The 17,986-nt window shown below is 45.1% G+C and overlaps 1 pseudogene; it reads left to right on the forward strand.

The window, feature by feature from the left end:
- The first annotated feature begins 6,752 nt into the window (after positions 1-6,752).
- LOC132229348 (phospholipid scramblase 3-like) lies at positions 6,753-7,720 on the forward strand (annotated as a pseudogene).
- Positions 7,721-17,986: the final 10,266 nt, after the last annotated feature.

Consider the following 17,986-nt stretch of genomic DNA (forward strand, 5'->3'; position numbering starts at 1 on the left):
ATGCTGCAAATGTTTGTACTTGACATTGCAAATACCACCATCCATTGCTCTTCCTAGAACTCCTGGTCCACCCCCTTCTCTCCTCCCCCGCCCCCGCCCCTGCCTGAAATGTAATGAAATTTTCTGAGGCTCATCTCTGGAGAAGAGGAATGGACACAATGGCTTTTGCTAAACTGAAACAGTGAGACTTGATTAAAAAAAAATCAATGGCCAACAGATCTGGCTGTACTGCGTGGTTTCCTACATTTTGGACTTTAAAGTTTATTTGCCAGGACCTGCCTCTGGAGAGTCTTGAAGGAAAAGATTTCACAGTTGGAAGTCAAGAATCCATTTCTCAGAAACTCCTTTGGCGTGTGTGTGGATGAGTTCCAACCTCCATGCTGGGGTGACTGCAGGCTGCTCAGGCTTTCCTTGTGAAGTGAACTGTACAAGAAACACCGATGATGAGAAGGCCAATAATGATGGAGGCGATGGCCACCCACTTGGCATTCCTCCTAAGCCTCCTGGATCCTTCCATGTCTCCATTGTAGCTGTTCAGATACATGACAGAGAAGCCGAAAGCCACGATGTTGATGAGGTACACGGAGCAAAAACACGAGGCGATGGTGAGCCACAGGTAGTTCTTGGGCATGGGCACGTCCTCCTTGGTCTTATCATCTTCAGTGTGGCCTCAGGCTGCTGTCCAAAGCCGAGTTGGAGACATGGGTGAGGCTGGCGGCGCGAGGAGGGCGGAGCACTCGCACGGTCTGGGACTCTCTATATTGGGATATTTTGAATGCTCCTTGGTTTTTGTATTACCTCTAGGATAATAAGTTGCAATCATTATCAGTGCCTTGCGTGAAAAGTGTTTAATGACACACTCATTGGATTTGGGTATCTGTTTTCTATGATTGTCCTGTAACTACTATAGCAAACATATTGCTTAGATGTCTGTTTATAAATGTAATGAAACACTTTCTACTTATTGTGGGAAAGGAAATGAATTGCTTAATATGTCTTTAATGTTAAAATATTAATGAATAGTCATATTTGTTGAACTAGAAGGAAAGGAAATGAGCTATGAACCATGGTTTCACCCTCAGGGAGAAAGCAAAGTGCAGAGAGGAGTGCAAGTGGAGAAAACTCAAACCATGAGGACATCCAGGCTCTGGGTTTGTTTGTCCATAATTCAGCTCTATGACCACTTGTAGAGCTCGTTTGTCTTTTGTGATACTGGCCTGCTGCAGTGCTACTATTGGTCTGGGGGTTTAGCTCTCTGCCGCTCTGGCCTCTGAGGTTCTGGCTGGGGTGGGTATGGAACATAAGTGAAACCAAATGAGGAATTACCTTACTCTCATCACAGAGATTGGTTCAGAGAAGACTCAGGACCTCCCCGTTGTGGAAATCCTAACCCAGTGGATTTCAAACTTTATGGGAAAAACTTGAGAACAGCAACAACAAACAAACAAGGAGTTTCCTGAACATACTATTGAGAGATCACTAACTAATCCACATGTTTCTTACCTTAATTTTCTTTTAAAAGCATTATCTTTTTGCCTGTTAAAGTTTTTTTTTTTTTCCACTTGTAACCATAATGATACGGACAATAAACTATTCTTTGCTAGAGGCAGATTTCATTATTTTGATCTTTGCTTCTTTTGTGTCTAATCAATCAATTCATTCTTTCATTCAATTAATATGATTGCAATACTGATACAATTGTTATTTATTGTCCACCATGTAATAGATACTATTGGTTTTAGCAGGTATTTCATCCAGATTGATCAGTGGGTACAAAAAGTTCAGCTAACTATTTATGATGCAAAGCATGGGAATTTGGAATATCTGTGTCTGACTTTGTCACAAGGGGACATCTTTTAGTTTTATCTAGGTCATAAATGGAAAAGTGGTTCTTCACAGTAAGCCATATCCTGGGATGCAAACGGGTGGGGAACTTCTTAATCATTGCTATTTTCCAGGATCATAAGGCTTATAAAGTTTAACATAGTCAGGTTTTAGAAAAATCTATACCATGGAGAAGACATTGGGGGACATGAGACCAAAGATAAAAAGTATATAATAATTCAAATTAAATTGCTCCGGACCAGGACAGAGATCCCAGGCACACAGAGGAGCAAGTGGATTGCAAAGATTTATAAAATGTGGAAAATATAGGCCTAAGTATTTCATTAAATCTGGGAGGTGAGCAAAATACCTAACATTTTTTAAAATCCTCACTTGAGCATACACTTGATTTTAAAGAGAGGGGAAGGAAGATAGAGAGGGAGAACATCAATTGGTTGTGTCCCCTTGCCTCCCTCTCCGTATGTGCCATAACCTAGGTATGTGCTCTGACTGGAATGGACGGAGCGACATTCCAATCAACAGAGTCACACCAGCCAGGGAAACACCTAACTCTTAAGTCACAGTGTGTCAAGAAGTTCATCTCTTTAGCTGAAATTTCACTCCATTGGTCTGCTTGATCTATTTGATTTTTCATTCTGTAAGAAGTCTCTGAAGTCCTCAAAGAGGTTTTCAGCTATAAATTCAATTATTGTTATTTTTGGAAAATTTGTACTAAATGTTATCTTCAAATATCTTTCTCTATTTCATTTGTGTATTTTTTATTCAATGCAGAAATTATATATACACTGGATCTTCTTTGTCTGTCTTTCATAGTTATTTTACCTCTACCATGTTTCAATTTGGTCCTTATTCCTTATTATAGATCTTCCTTTGTTTCATTTCATGTTTGTGCTTCAGCATGTCTATTCCTTCTGACTTAACATCATCTGCATTTGGAATTAGTGGGTGAGGAAGCTCTTGAACCTAGGACAAATGCTACAAGTACTGCAAGCCAGTATTATAGTGTAGAACAGCATACTCCTTTATTTTTTTTTTTAAATATATTGTATTGATTTTCCACAGAGAGGAAGGGAGAGAGATAGAGAGTTAGAAACATCGATGAGAGAGAAACATCGATCAGCTGCCTCCTGCACATCTCCCACTGGGGATATGCCCGCAACCCAGGTACATGCCCTTGACAGGAATCGAACCCGGGACCTTTCAGTCCGCAGGCCGACGCTCCATCCACTGAGCCAAACCGGTTTCGGCAAGCATACTCCTTTAAAAAGAAAATCCTCAAGAAACACATCAAGGGAGGGTGATTAATAATGAGTTTTCTAACCGCACACTATCTAATAGAGCACACTTCTCAATATTATTTTAACAGTCAGGTTGCAGATAACATAGAAAAGTGCTTTATAACCAGCCTGAAACATATTATGTCAATGATTAATGCCAATATCTTCTGCCTCATGTACAATTATCCAAATCATAAAATTTCCTGATTTGACAAAAGAATGAGGTGTAAATCAGTATTTAAATAAGCATGCCTCTTTTTTCCCAAAGATAACTCTATGGCTATGAACACATTTAACATATCCCCCCTTTGGTTAGATCACTTCAATAAAGATTACATTAATCCTTACATTCTAGTATCTCTTAATGGCTCTAAATATTGGAAATTAGGTCTTGTATGATTAATTATAGAATTTTATATTTCTTCTTTATTTGGAATAAAAGTAATTAAAATGTGTTTGTTTTTTCATTTCTCTAGTCTAAGGTAAACAAACCCTTTTCTAGTACATATCATTCAATTGGTTTTTATGTGAGTCGATAGTCCTCCTGTGCTTCTGAAAGATTGTCTTAGGTTGGCTTCCCCCAGAAACAGACCCTGAGATAAGGATTTTAGTGAAAGTAATTGGTTTGGCAAATGATCCAAAGAAATCAGTAGGAAAGTAGGGAAGTGAGTCAGTGAGGGGAAGAAATACAATAAAGGTGCATTTATGAGCATATTGCTGCTATTGTCAACTACAATTCAGTCCTGATAGGGACCTCCAAGAGACTGTGTAATTCATCATAAGAATTGTCCTATCAGAAGTACTAGGAAGCTGGGACATTTATCCTTCAGCACTCATCTATCATTGGTTGAATACTTATACTGGGGATATTAATTTTCCACATCTAGATTTCCCCATGTTGTGGCTTCTTGGCACTGACTAAAGGCTTTGGGGTCTTGCATTAAGAAGTTGTATGAAAGCAGTAGTGCTGAGGAGAAATGAACAGGTCTGCTATGGGCCACATTTTACATTTCAGATTTACTCATGCTCCACTTTATTTTCACTATGTTTGGCAATAAATTATTTTTTAAAAAAATATATTTGTTATTGTTGATAGTATTATAAATATCTCCCATTCCACCCCCCATCCTCCTCCACCTGGATCTACCTCCCCCAAATCTTCACTACCCTATTGCCTATGGCCATAGGCTATGCATATCCTATATAATAAAAGCCTAATATGCAAATCAACCGAATGGTGGAACAACCAGTGGAATGACCAGTTGCTATAATGCGCACTGATCACCAGGGGGCAGATACTCAATGCAGGAGCTTCTGCCAGCATGCAGGCCCCAGGCCAGCCAAGGTGGGTGCCAGTGGGGACCCCCCAATTGCCTTGCCAATCACCCCACAGAGGGAGGTGACCAGCGGTGGCAGCAGGGGACAGGGCCAGTGGGTGAGCAGGCAGGTGCCGCCCCCCCCCCCATCTCTCTGTCGGTCGCCTCCAAGGTGGGTTCCAGCAGGGGTCCCCCAATTGCCCCCCCCAGTCACCCCACAGATTGGCCCTGATAGTTGGCCAGGCCTAGGGACTCTACCTGTGCACAAATTTCATGCACCAGGCCTCTAGTAATTACATAAGTTCTTTGGTTTATCTCTTTTCATTCCCCCAACCCCACATCAAAGTATGTCAGTCTGTTCTATGCCTCCATGCTTCAGGTCTTGTTTTTTTGGTCAATTCATTTTTTTCATTAGATTCTATAAATAAATGAGATCATATGATATTTGTTTTTCTCAGATTGGCTTATTTCACTGAGCATAATATTTTCCAGGTCCATTCATTTTGTCCCAAAGGGTAATATATCCCTCTTTTTTTAACAGTTGCATAGTATTCCATAGGGTAAATGTCCCACAGTTTTTTTTATCCATTCATCTACTGATAGTCACTGAAGCTATTTCCAAATCTTAGCTATTGTAAATAATACTGCAATGAACATAGGGGTGTATATATTCTTTCTAATTGGTGTTTCTGTTTTCTTTGGATATATTCCTGAAGTGGGATCACTGGGTCAAATGGAAGTTCCATTTTTAATTTTTTGAGGAAGCTCCATACTCTTTTCCATAGTGTGTGCACCAGTCTGCATTCCCACCAGCAGTGCACTAGTATTTCCTTTTCTCCGCATCCTTACCAGCATCTGTCAGAATCTATAGATTGTTTTGGGTAGTATAGATATTTTAATGATGTTAATTTTTCCAATCCATATCCATGGTATATGCATCCATTTGTTTGTATCTTTCTCTATTTCTTTTTTCAATATTCTATTGTTTTCCAAGTACAGGTCTTTTACCTCCTTGGTTAAGTTTATTCCTAGGTATCTTATTTTTTTGTTGTTGCAATGGTAACTGGGATTGTTTTTTAGTTTTTCTTTCTGAGAGTTCATTATTGCTGTATAAAAATGCCTTCGATTTCTAGATTTTGATTTTGTATCCGGTTACCGTGCCAAATTCATTTATTAAGTCTAGTAGTTTCCTGGTGGAGTCCTTAAGGTTTTCTATGTACAATATCATGTCATCTGAGAATAATGACAGTTTTACTTCCTTCTTTCCAATTTGAATGCCTTTTATCTATTCTTGTCTGATTGCTGTGGCTGGGACTTCAAGTACTATCTATAGCCCTATATCCTAATATATAAAGAGCCAGGGTCCGCCATGACTTAAACAAGGGGACAGATGACTAATCACCAGGCTAGGGAGCTGAGGGAGTAGAAGCTGGAATAGCAGGCTATGGAGCTGAGGGAGTGGGAGCTGATCAATTGGTGGCAGCGGTGACTGGCGGAGCGGCTGGAAGTGAGACCTCTTGGTCCCTCCTCCAGGCCCTCAGACTCCAATCAATCAGTGGTGGAGGTGGGGTGGAACTGGGGACTGGCTCCCTTAGTAGTGCTGGAGGTTCAATCTCAAGAGGACAGGACAGGCACCAACAGACTAGCACTGTTGGCCTGATCCCGACAGTGCTGCCGGCCTCCTGGAACTCGGCCTCAGGCACTGCGGCCGCTTCCCCTCCCTAGATGCTCTACAAGGAATAAAGGATACTTCCAGCAGTGCCAGGTCACTCAAGCCAGCCCTGCCCACCCTGCTCCAGATTAAGTATGATCACTGCACACGGAAAGAATGTAGTAAAAAAAAAACAAAAACCGATGACCAAGGACCTGCCTCCAGGAGCTCTTGGGAGCCTCTGAGTGCTGGGCACCCTGACTATTTTAGGAGCTTCAGGTGAGTGGGGGATACAGAGGGGTCAGGAAACCTCACTCTAGGTCAGGCTGTCCGTCTGATCACAGATCCATCCGTCCTGCCATCTGCCAACAGCTGCCTCCACAGAGAATGGAAGAACAAAGGGAGGGGGCAGTTCTGCAAACTCCAGAGGGAATCTACAGTCCCAGGTACTCTGCCCCACCTGCTGACACTTTCGGTTCCTCCCAGAGTCAAAGGCGCCACCCAAGAGACCCCGGGTGGGCACCTGGCGCAGCCACCTCTCCACGTTTGCCTGTTCATCTTTGTCTCTGTCTCTGTGTCTGTCAGGCTGTCCCTGAGCTTGCCTCCACTTCAAGAACTAAGCTTCTGGTATAGCGACAACCCGCAAACCCTCATTCCTTTACTATGGCAGGATACTTGCCCCCCACAGGCTACACCCCTTCGCCCCCTCCTCCCTAACCTGTGACTGCTGGGTACCAAGAGCAGGTGCAGCATCCTGGGCCCAGACTGGTGCCAGTGCCCGCCCATGTGCCTGCCCCTGCTCCAGGCTTCTCTCTCTTCCCCTTGCCCAGCCCCAGTGCCCTGAGACCTGCTACTGGGCCTGCTGCCCTCCTCTTGCCACTGCCCGGGGTGCCTTCTGGCTTCAAATTCTTGGTGGCAATTGATCAGATCCTGATTCACCAGAGGGCTGTGGGAGTGGAAACGCTCCTAGGCTGGGAGATAAGTAACTGATATGAACTGTGCTCAGGGGCTGGACAGCCCCTGGGTCAGGCGGCTGAAGAGAGCAACTGCTGTGCACATCTGTGCTGCGGAGCCCACCAGCCCCTTTGTGTCCTTCTGGTGGACCCTAGGGACCAAGAGATGGAAGTACAGTCACCACTGGGCACCACCACTGGCCATGTACTGAAGACCAGGCATCCCTTCCTCCCCAAGTTCTCCATTCAAGATGTCGATCCTGCTGGACCTGTGGCTGTGGCACAGACACCAACTTTTAGGTGAAGACTCCAGATGAGTCCCACATTGTGGATCACATCAGCAAGCAGTGGGGTAGGGGGGATGCTCCAAGAAGCCCTCACGAATGCAGATTAATTTGGCTTGCAGTTCCCGCTAGATCTGGATGTGAGAGTGAAGGCTTTACTGCTGTGAGCCACATTCCTCATTGACTACATGTTCTTTGAGAAGCGAGGAGGCACTGGGCCCTCTGCCATCACCAGTCAGACAGCATCTCAGGGTGAGGACCATCACCTCATCCAGAACTCAAGATGGTCACCTGGCCTGGCTTGGCCCCTCCTCAGAGGCTGCCCCTTTCCTCCATGTTCACTGTAGAGGACAGACAGGGATGCCTAAAAGGCTGGGGCCATGGTGCCCCATCCCTACCCTACTCCCCTGGCCTCCTTTGTTATGGGTTCACTCAGCGAGATAGAACACCGACTCAGAATTTAAATTTAAGAGCCTTTATTAAGCTGGCCAGCTGACTACAGGTACAGCACCCTGCCAAAGTAAAGGCTGAACTGCAGCCCAGACTACAGGAATTACAGCATTTTTATTTGCAAAAACCACAAAGTTACAAAACCTATTTCCCAACACAGTATAGTATCAGTGCCTTCCTATCTATGTGTTTTAGGAACAGAGAGTACAGCATATTGAGAAGAGGCCATGAAACCATATTTCAAGGCCTGATGTCAGTACCTTCCTATCTATGTGTTTTAGGAACAGACAGCACAGTGCGACTCGTCTGGCCAAAGCGTCAGATATGCAGCCCAGCACATTCCCCACTGGTTTTATATACATGAGTCAAATCATTGACTCTTTTGGGTCATTGTTGGGGAGGGAGTTATATTGACCCCTGAGGAATTCTTTGCCAAATAATGTCAGTGGGCCTATTTATAAGATAAGGGTCTGGAACGAGGGCCAGGAGTAATCTCTACAGGGTCTGAAGAGTCCTGGACTCTCTATTTTGCCGGGGCTGTCTTAAGCCAGGTGTGATGAAGCCACGTCAGGATCCTGTCGACCTTGACTGCCGTGGGGGTGGTCCTTTCCAGGTAGGAGTCAGTCGTTGGGTGGCAAATTTCTTTACCCAAACAGAGTCACCAGGTTGGAAGGGATGAACCGGATACAGGCAGATCATCTCGGACGTGCTTCTGGTCTGCTTTCTGGGTAGACTGTAAAGCCTGAAAGAACTTGAGTAAACTGGTGAGATGAGTAGTTCAGTGTCTGCAAGAGTCACCTGAATCTGTAAAGGCCCCACTGGTTTTAGGGCAGCCTCCCAGGCTGCTTCATCTACAGCCTAGTTCCCTCTTGCTTCTGGGGAGTCAGTGCCAGTTGGCCCATCATCCTTGCTCTGCTCATGTCTGTCTAACTGCCTACTATATTACCTCAAGAATCCTGGCTCTGAATTCTTTCAGGGAAAATGGGCGTTGGATTTCTTCTGTAATTGCTTCGTGCTGAGGAGGGTCAGAAGTTTCTCTCACAGAGCCAAGAGATCTTTGCTGTCTGTCAGAGGAACAATGATGCCTGGGCATAGAAAGAGGTGGGCTTGTGACCTGGCAGAGACAAACTGTAACAAATGGTTGTGCTTAGTAGCAGCTTGCAGCCTTGAGTCCAGCATAGTTCAGATAAGTAAACATCAACATAAAACTATCTCTCCCTGCTCTCCCTGCCGATGCCTCTCTTTTTTCTGCATTAACCATTTCCTCAGTCCTTATTGTCTCTCCGGCCCCTTTGGCCTTTTCCCTCATTTATTGCCAGGAGGACCTTTGCCATCCAGGTGTTTAAACCTGCCACCGGGTCCTCCCGACTGTTAAAAACATTCTGGGCCACCTCAACCAACTCAGATTGATTTCCCCTCAAAGCCCTCTAACTTCTGCAATTTTTTTCCGAATATCTGGGGCCAACTGGGAAACAAATGCAACAATGACAGCCCTCCGACTTTCGGGGCATCAGGGTCAGTGGGGGTATACACCCGATAGGCCTCACACAGCCTCTCAAGGAAAGCTGCCAGGCTCTCATTAGGCCCCTGGAATGTCTCTGTCACCTTAGAGAGGTTTGTGGGTCTCTGAGCAGCAGCTCAGATGCCCCCCAGTAGAGTCTGGCAATACCGATCGAGAGCCTCCTTTCCCCTGTCACTATTAGGGTTCCAGTCGGGTTGCCTGGAGGGAAATGCAGCCTCTAATCTGTCTTGGTCAGATGTAGGCTGCCCATCTGGACCCAGTACAAATTTCCTCCCTTCTGCCTTGACCCTCTCTCTCTCTTCTCAAGTGAAAAGGGTTTGCAGCAGCTGCTGACAATCATCCCAGGCAGGTTGATGGGTAAAAAACATAGACTCCAAAAGAGAGATTAACCCCTGTGGGCTCTGGGAGAAAGAAGGATTCTGGTTCTTCCAATTGTACAGGTCACTGGTAGAAAAGGGGACATAGACCATGAAAGGCTGCCCGTCTGGACCCAGATCTAGAGGGCCTGCCTGCCGTAGTGGCAACATAGGAACTGCAGGACTGGCAGTTGTCACAGGGTCTCGCAGGTTCTACCCCCCTCTCTCTGTCTCCATATGCTGTCCCTTGCCTAGAGTGAGGAGAGGAGAATGGAGCTGGGTCCTGGACTGGTGTTTCTGGAGGAAAGGAAACCAGCTGTGGAGGGGGTAGGGGTCCTGGGTCGGGGTCTTTAGCCACCATTGGACCAGCGGGTGGGGGAGCATTCGGGGGAGGCCTGACTCTGGGGAGTGTCTCCTCATTTGGACCTTGCAGAATAGGGGGAGTTTTGCCCTTCTGGGCCGAAGCCAAGAGGACTGTCTGTCTCTGTCCCAATTTCTTTTTCTTATTCTGACAACTCTTTAACCACCTTTGTTTTTCAGTCAAAATACCAACCCACACTTGAATATAGGGAATTTGGTCAGGGTGACCTGGCTGGTCGTAGACAACATGGTGAACCCAAAAAGCAGTGGTTAAATCATAAGTCCCTATGTCTAGCCATCCCACCTGGAAAGTGGGACACTCCTGTTCACAGAATTTCTGCAAATCAAAAGCATTAACATCATAACCATAACCTGCAGCTCACTCCTTGAAGTCCTGAAAATTTTTCAAAAAACATTGCAGTGGCGTGCACACAGAAGCAAACGATGACCCCTGACCCATTTTGACAAAGACAAAGACAACAAAGAACAAAGACAACAAACACCAGACAACAAACACCAGACAAACAAACCCGGTGCAGCCTAAAGCCGCACAAACCAGGGACTCCGGCCACAGTCGTGGCCGCGGGTCAGGACCAGGAGTACCGCTGCATCCAGCCCTCCGTATAGGTCCTTCCGTGGGACATCCCAATTCCAGATTAACGAATCTCCTTACCTCTCTCGAGAGTTCAGGTGGCTCGGTTTCCGAATTGAAAGTTTTGGGTGGAGTCTCCTCCGCCTCCCTGGGACCCAGGACGGAGACTGGGGGCCTCCTTGGTAGTCGTTCCCCACAGGGATGTGGGGTATCTTGCTGCATGCCCAGTGATAAATGGGGGAGAGCCTCCTGCCTTAAATAGGGGGTCCCTTTCACCCCTGCTTGGGGAGAGCCTCCTGCCCTAAATAAGGGGTCCCTCTCACCTCTGCCGGGGATCTGGCTGGGGGCCTCCAAATATTATGGGTTCACTCAGCGAGATAGACCACTGACTCAGAATTTAAATTTAAGAGCCTTTATTAAGCTGGCCAGCTGACTACAGGTACAGCACCCTGCCGAAGCAAAGGCTGAACTGCAGCCCAGACTACAGGAATTACAGCATTTTTATTTGCAAAAACCACAAAGTTACAAAACCTTAGTTACCGACACAGTATAGTATCAGTACCTTCCTATCTATGTGTTCTAGGAACAGAGAGTATAGCATATTGAGAAGGGGCCATGAGACCATATCTCAAGGCCTGGCCTGATGTCAGTACCTTCCTATCTATGTGTTTTAGGGACAGACAGCACAGCACGACCCGTCTGGCCAAAGTGCCAGATATGCAGCCCAGCACACCTTCACCTATTGCCCCCACAGAAGGGTATGTATAAGAGCCCTTCCCTTGCTACCTCTCACCACTGTCTCTGGCCATCCCTCATCACACAGGCATATCAGCTTTCAAACTTGCCCTACTCACTTCCTCTCACCCCCTTCCAGGACCTCTGCTCTGGGTGGGGCCTTTACAACAGAGCTGGGGTGGGAAAGGGTAAAAAGCACCAAAGATGGCTGATATGACCACTCACCTCTGCCTCAGCTTGACCAATTAGTTCAGCCTCAGACATGACACTCAGAGGTGATCCCTACTTCCCCAGCAATGGCTCTAGGAACTCGGCCCCAGTGCCACCCTCCTCTGCCCCTTGGCCCTCTCCTCTGCTGCAGCTCTGTGTGCCTTACTTAACCAACCCTTCCTTACCTGTTCCTACAAAGGAGGCTGCATCTTTGTATGTTATATTCATATAAACTTTGTAACGTTTTGGGAAAACAAAACAAAACAAAACAAAACAAAACAAACAAACAAACAAACAAACAAACAATAAATGATGACCAAGAGAATGCCGCAGTCAATGTCCAGAGTCTGTCTCAGGAGAACAGAGAGAAGGGAGAATTTCATAAGTTGGCCGATGCCAAGATATTTCTAAGTGACTGCTTGGCATGTGACAATTGTGTGACCGCAGAGGAATGAGTCCAAGTTTCTCAGCAGAATACCAAGGACTTCTTCTGTGTTCTGAATCTTAATAAGAAGGAACCTTAAATGAGAAGGAAGAGAGCAGTTGGTCCACAGACAACTACACAGACAGATAGGGCTCATGGCTGGCAAGCACAGTGGTGGTGGCAGGAGCCTCTCCTGACTCCATGGTAGTGCTAAGGAGCAGTGAGCCGAGTGGTAAGGATCAGCAAGCAGGCGGACGGTAAGGAGAGAGGGGTATTGGACTGCAAGAGGGATTTCCATGGGAAATGGGCCTAAACCAGCAGGCGGACATCCCTGAGGTGTCCCAGACTGCGAGAGGGTGCAAGCTGGGCTGAGGGACCCCCCCCACCCCACCCAGTGCATGTATTTCTTGCATCGGGCCTCTACTATATATATAAAAGCCTAAGCAACCATTATGACCAAACAACCTGAACAACTGGAATGACTGGCTGACTAGTCGCTATGACACACACTGACCACCAGGGGGCAGATGCTCAATGCAGGAGCTGCCCTCTGGTGGTCTGTGTGCTCCCACAGGAGGGGTGCCACTCAGCCAGAAGCCAGGCTCGTGGCTGGCAAACACAGTTGTGGCAGCGGGAGCCTCTCCCAACTCCGTGGCCGTGCTACTGAGTGGTGGTGGCAGGTTCAGTGACCCAGGATGAACATGAGCACACAGTACCATCTCAGGCTCCTCCCTGACCACCTGCCACTTGGCACAACTGCTACATCCCTCAGGGGATGTCAGACTACTGGTTTAGGTCCTAAACCTGCAGTCAGACATCATCCGAGGGGTCCTGGATTTCGAGAAGGTGCAGGCCAGGCTGAGGGACCCACTCCCACTTATGCATGAATCTGTGCACCGGGCCTCTAGTGTTGAATAACAGTGGTGAAAGCAGACATCCTTGTCTTGTTCCATTCTTAAGGAAAACACTTTTAGTTTTTGCCCATTGAGTATTACGTTGGATGTAGGTTTGCCATATATGGCCTTTATTATGTTGAGGTATGATCCCTCTATTCCCACTTTACTAAGAGTTTTTATCAAAAATGGGTGTTGGATTTTGTCAAATGATTTTATGCATCTATTGATATGATCATGTGGTTTTCATCTTTTAATTTGTTTATGTGATGTATCACATTTAATGATTTGTGAATATTGTACCAGCCTTTTATCCCCAGAATAAATCTCACTTGATCATTGTGTATGATGTTTTTAATATATTGCTCTTTCCAATTTGCTAATATTTTGTGAGGATTTTAACATCTGTGTTCATCAGGGATATTTTCCTGTAATGTTCTTTCTTTGAAGTGTCTTTATTTGGCTTTGGAATTAGGATAATTCTGGTTCTGTAAAAACATATTGGATGTGTTCCTTCCTTTTGAATTTTTTAGAATAGTTTGATGAAGGATATGTGCTATTTCTTCTTTAAATGTTTGCTAAAATTCACATGTAAATCCATCCTGTGCAGGACTTTTGTTTGCTAGAAGTTTTTCATTTGTTTGTTTTGTTTTTAATTACTGCTTCAATTTCATCAGTTGTTATTGGCCTACTAAAGATTTCTTATTCTTAGAAGATTGGATGTTTCTAGGAATTTGTCCTTTTCGCCCAGATTGTCCAGGGTTTTTTTTTTGTGTGTTTTTTTTTGGGGGGGGGAGCATATAGTTGCTCATAGTATTTGCTTACAATCCTTTGTATTTCTGTGATGTCTGTTGTTATAGTTCCTCTTTCATTTATTATTTTATTTGGGGGGGTCCTCTTTCTTTGTTTCTTGATTAGTCTGGGTAGGGGTTCATCAATCTTTTTTATCTTTTGAAAGAACAAACTCTTGGATTATTTTTAATCTTTTGTACTGTTTTTTGTTTTGTTTTGTTTTTTTTTTTGTTTTTGTCTCTGTGTCATTTATTTCTGTTCTGATCTTTTTTATTTCCTTCCTTCTGAGAGGGTTAGCTTGACATGCAGGCAGACAGGGCAGGGGTCCAATGAAAAACAAAGGCAAGTGGAACATAGGCAGAGGCAGACAGAGCACTTTGAGCAAGCCTAATCATAGGAACCAACCATGAGACATAATAAAATGTTTCTGACTCAAAGTGGGCAGTATGTGAAAGTAGGGAGGGTCTGCAACAATAAGGTGAACTGACACACAGAAACAGGGAAAGTTCAGGTCTATTGCTGAATAAGAACAATCCGGGAATTAATCAGGTGAAGACATAGATATAGAGCAGGCTTGTAGCAAATATACACACCTAGACTACAAGGCTTGATGGGCAGTCAATTATTGAACCTCCCTCCCCATGAGGGGAGTCTGATTCTGCTTGTAATACATTCCACACTTTTGCTTAAGTCTTTTGATCTGCATTTTCATTCTTTGGCTTCAAAGTCACGACCCCAGGAAAAAACCATGGCTCACCATTATAGTTATCAGTTTTGGGGTACATTGGGCATCTAGCTCTCCACATCAAACAGTGAGTCTATGGAACCTATTGCTTCTTTTGATGTTTCCTTTGTAATTTTGGAGGCATTGCTGGGTGTCTGTCAGCCATGTAATCAGGCTGCTGTCTCCAGCATTTTTCTTTCACTTTTCTTTTATTAAAATTTTTTAAATTAAATCCTTATTGTTCAGATTATTATAGTTGTTCCTCTTCCCCCCCATAGCTCCCCTCCACCCGTTTTCCACCCCACCCTCTGCCCTTACCCCCCCCCACTGTCCTCATCCATAGGTGTACGATATTTGTTCAGTCTCTTCCCGCACCCCCCACATCCCTTCCTCCCCCCTGAGAATAATCAGTCTAATCTCTTTCTCTGCTCCTGATTGTATTATATTCACCAGTTTATTCTGTTCATTAGATTATTTATTCACTTGATTTTTAGATTCACTTGTTGATAGATGTGTATTTGTTGTTCATAATTTGTATCTTTACCTTTTTCTTCTTCTTCCTCTTCTTAAAGGATACCTTTCAGCATTTCATATAATACTGGTTTGGTGGTGATGAACTCCTTTAACTTTTTCTTATCTGTGAAGTTCTTTATCTGACCTTCAATTCTGAATGATAGCTTTTCTGGGTAGAGTAATCTAGGTTGTAGGTTCTTGCTATTCATCACTTTGAATGTTTCTTGCCACTCCCTTCTGGCCTGCATAGTTTCTGTTGAGAAATCAGCTGACAGTCGTATGGGTATTCCCTTGAAGGTAACTGACTGTTTTTCTCTTGCTGCTTTTAAGATTCTCTCTTTGTCTTTTGCTCTTGGCATTTTAATTATGATGTGTCTTGGTGTGGTCCTCTTTGGATTTTTTTTGTTTGGAGTTCTCTGCGCTTTCTGGACTTGTAAGTCTATTTCTTTCACCAGGTAGGGGAAGTTTTCTGTCATTATTTCTTCAAATAGGTTAATAGGTTTTCAATATCTTGCCCTGTCTCTTCTTCTGGCACCACCATAATTCGGATGTTGGTAAGCTTGAAGTTGTCCCAGAGGCTCCTTACACTATCTTCATATTTTTGGATTCTTTTTTCTTTTTGTTTTTCCTGTTGGGTGTGTTTTGCTTATTCGTATTTCAAATCTTTGACTTGATTCTTGTGATCCTCTAGTCTGCTGTTGGAACTCTGTATAATATTCTTTATTTCAGTCAGTGTATTCTCAATTTCTAGTTGGTCCTTTTTCATAATCTTGAGGGTCTCAGTAGATTTCTTGAAGGTCCCACTAAATTTATCGGCAGTTTCCAGAAAATTCTTGAAAACCCTTATAACCATGGTTTTGAACTCTATATCCAGTTGTTTGCTTTCCTCCATTTCTATCATTTGTGACCTGTTTCTTTGTCTCTGCATTTTGGCTGCTTCCCTGTGTTGATAGAGTTGCTTTCTGTGCTAGTTGTCCTATAAGGCCCAGTGGCTCAGCCTCCCCAATTACATGAGGTGGACACTCTTGGTGCTCCCCTCTGTGGGCTTTGTGCACAGTCTTGTTGTAGTTAAGCCTTGATTGTTGTAGGTATCACTGGGAGGAATTGACCTCCAGGCCAATTGGCTGTGAGAATCGGCTGTGTCTACAGTGGGAGTACTTCTGTGCTGGAGACACCCTTCTGGGGCAAGACTTGCTTCAGTGGGGCTTTGGTGCTCACCGAGTCTGCCCCCTGAGTGTTTCCCTTATGGATCTGAGGAGTTGTAATCTGGATGGTCCCACTCTTACCACTGGGTACACTGGCTCTTGGATCTCTAAGGAGGTGCTAGTTTAGCCTCTTCCTGAGGCTACCCAGCAGTAGCTATGGCGAGATCTGCAGATTCCTCTTCTTTTTTTGGTGTTTGGAGGTGCCCAGATGAAGCCCAGCTGTGAAGCAATACAAGCTGTTGTGGGGCCTTGGGCCTTCTTTTGGAAGTTCTGGGTCTGTCTGACCCAGCTGCAGTTTCTTAGGTAATTTTCAGATTGCAAAGGGCCAGGCCTTGCCCTAACTGGTTTGGCTCAGTGGATAGAGTGTTGGCCTGCAGACTCAAGGGTCCCAGGTTGGATTCCGGTCAAGGGCAGGTACCTTGGCTGTGGGCATATCCCCAGTAGGGGGCACGTAGGAGGCAGCTGATCGATGTTTCTCTCTCATCGATGTTTCTAACTCTCTATCCCTCTCCCTTCCTCTCTGTAAAAAAAAAATATATATATATATATATATATATATATATATATATATATATATATATATATATAAAAAGGGGCCAGGCCTTTCATATGCAAAAGCCTCTGCGCACAGCTTGGGTGGGGTGGGACCTCAGGGGATCAACAGGGCGGAGCAAGCAGCTATGGCTGCTCCTCAGTCCTACCCTAAGAGGCCCCGCGTCTCAGTGTCCAGGTAATCACTGTAAGCACCTCTGAGAGAAAGCCGCCCTCGAGTTCCAACCAATGCCAGACAGTCCAGTTTCTCCCCGTATGTGTCTGGGTCCCCAGAGACTCACCCAGAACTGGAGTTCAGAGTAGTCGGGAGCTTTAGACTCCCTCCCGATTGAAAAAGACAACAGCGTCCTCAGTTGCTAGCCCTTTCCACGGGCGCCTCTGTACCTCTGCACTTTACTTCTGCACCTCCCCTGAGTCTCAGTGTGCTTTTCTCTTTCCTTCTAGTTGTAGAATTTCCACTCTGCCAGCCTTCCTGTGGTTCTGGATGATGTCCGTTTTGTCTTTTAATTGTATTTTTGAAGTGGTTGTGCGAGGCAGCAATTTCTGGTGTTTACCTATGCCACCATCTTGGTTTCTCCTTCTGTTTCACTTTTCCAAAAGTGGTCTCTGACCTTTGGCCATTGAAAGCGGGCTTGGGTCAGCCACTTAAATGCCACTAGGGTGGCTGCTGCAGAAAAAGGCTCCCATGGAAAGATAAACTCTAACCAGGTTAGAGAGCTGTAGGCTTCCTGCCAGTTGCAAGACAAAGTCCAACCAATGACTAAATGAGTACTTGGGTCCCTGCCCAGCCTCTGAATATCAAAGAGGCAAATTCCTCCCTCTGGTTCGAGAATTTCAAATGTCCTTAATGAGTAAAGACCTCTCAGAGATGTCTGAGGTTAAACCCTAAGACATGCAGGGGCCTCATAGGGACTCCAGAATACAACTTTAATTAATCTTTGACCCATCCAGTGAGTGCACATAAAGACTGATTACTAGGTGCTCTGGGTCCTCATGGCTGTTTTAGACTACTAGGGAGAGAAACTGAGGCAAGTAAAAAGAGGGAAATGACCAGCAGCTTCACTGCATCTGTGATTTCTCTCTATAAGCAGCACACTACATACAGCCCAACCCTGGCCTGTTCCCTTGTTAGGATTTCTATTACTAGAGATCCATTCAAATTTTCCTGCCTTTTTCCTCCCCCTGTCCGAGGTTGCAGGTAGAGGGACGCTATGTTCTTTGGATCCTGGTCCAGGCCAGTTAATCTACCATTCTCAGTGTACCTTACCAATGATGGACCCAGGCATGTGTGAGCGAAAGGATTCCATCATTCCCTTAATGCCTCCTTGGACC

Source organism: Myotis daubentonii, chromosome 3 (genome assembly GCF_963259705.1).
Source record: "Myotis daubentonii chromosome 3, mMyoDau2.1, whole genome shotgun sequence".
Taxonomy (NCBI): Eukaryota; Metazoa; Chordata; class Mammalia; order Chiroptera; family Vespertilionidae; genus Myotis; species Myotis daubentonii.